Raw genomic sequence first — 1,821 nt, 5'->3', positions numbered from 1 at the left:
ATATTGATGTGAGAGAAACACATCAGTTGGTTGCCTCATGCATGCGCCCCAACCAGGTCCCAGACAGGGAAGAGCCTGCAACCGAGGTACGTGACCTTGACTGAAATCAAACCTGGAACCCTTCAGTCTGAGGCCGACACTCTATCCACTGAGCCAAACTGGTTAGGGCAAGAGTCCATACTCTTAACTACTAGTCATACCACCTCTAATGAATGAACAAAGGAATGAAAGGGCCAGAAAACAGAAACATTCACCCATAAATGAAGGGGCAGTGCCCTGGCTGGTATGGCTCAGTTGGTGATGAGATGTGGTTCATCGAGAGGTCACTGGTTAGATTCCCAGGCTCAATCCCCAGTAGCGATAATGCAGGCGGCAACCAATAGATGTGCCCAAGCCCTGTATTGATAAAGCCATGGTCCCTCCTGTATTCATTGAGAGTGTGATGGGCCCTAACTTGCCCTGCCTGCCACTCATGGTCCAATATCTTGCCAGGATGGGTATAGTGAGCAGCACAAATCAGAAGAATGCAGGGAACAGCCCTGGCTGGGTAGCTCAGTTGGTTAAAAGAGTTCTCCCCATATGCCAAGGTTTCAGGTTTGATCCCCAGGCAGGGCACATATTCTCTCTCTCTCTCTCTCTCTCTCTCTCTCTTTCTCTCTCCCTCCCTCCAATCAATCAATCAACAAAAAATTTTTAAAAAGAAGAATGCAGGAAACAGAAACACAGTGAGAGGGCAGAGGAGAGGAGAAGAACAAGTCAGGAATCTCATGGCCATCCCCTCAAATTCCAGAATCGCTTGCCTGCCCAGGAGTAGGAATATGCAGCCCAAGCTTTCTCAGTAAATGCCAGGAAGCAAGGAGGGAGGAAGGCAGGGACCCTGGTGCAAGAGCAGGAGCTGGGGCAGAGGTCAGCTGCCCCTCCTCTTCCGTGGCCCCCGACCTGTCTCTTACTCACCTGGGTAGGTGACAGGTCTTGTGGGTAGACTGCCCACTCAGCAGGACCCTCTCACAGAGCTGTTTGGTCAAGACCTCAGTGCCCTCACCGCTGTCTCCGCTGGCCTGAGAAACAGGATGCCACTGCCGACCTGGCCCTGGAGGAGGAGGGCAGAGCAGGTCCAGCCAACTCGGTTAGAAGCAGAAAACGTACACGGACTCCCCTTCACTTCCTTTCATTCCCAGGGCAGCAGACGCCCTCAGATCGGCTGCACGGCCGTGCAAGTGCGGAGGGGCCCGGAAGGTGGGGACAGGGCGGCTCCTGTGAGAGTCTCTGTCTGGACCTGGCTCAGGACTCCAGCTCAGCGGCCATGAAGCTGCTGCAGGCCTCCTAGCGAGTCACGTTCCTTTCAAGCCTCAGCTCCCCGGTCTGTAAAACGGGATGGCGACGCCCGTTGCTGGATGAGCTGACTGGGAGGCCAGACCTGTTGGAGGACCAGGGAGGGGAAACTGTAAGGTGGGAAGGCAACTTTATGCAAATAGGGTCATTTTTCAGAACGAGTGGGACTCTGACAGGAAAAGATGAGAAGAGACATGTCCCCAGCAACAGGATGGTGTGAAGAGAAACCGTTTCTGACACATTGACTCATGGATATTTACTGTGCACCTGCTGAGTGCCAGGGACCAGCCCTGAGGAAGCGGCAGCGAAAGGCGCTTAGACTAAGGTGCAGGTGGTTGAGATCCTGTGTCAGATGGGCAGTGGGAGCCCTGCTAGGAAGGTGGTGACAGAGTGGCTCCGACAGGGCGGCCGCGGAGCCCCAGGGGGTGCGTCTCCTCCAGGAACAGGGCAGCAGCTGACGGGGGACAGGGGGCCGGGCTGGGGGAGGGG

This window comes from Myotis brandtii, unplaced genomic scaffold (assembly GCF_000412655.1).
Source record: "Myotis brandtii unplaced genomic scaffold, ASM41265v1 scaffold317, whole genome shotgun sequence".
NCBI lineage: Eukaryota > Metazoa > Chordata > Mammalia > Chiroptera > Vespertilionidae > Myotis > Myotis brandtii.
Note: the sequence above shows the minus strand (reverse complement) of the source record.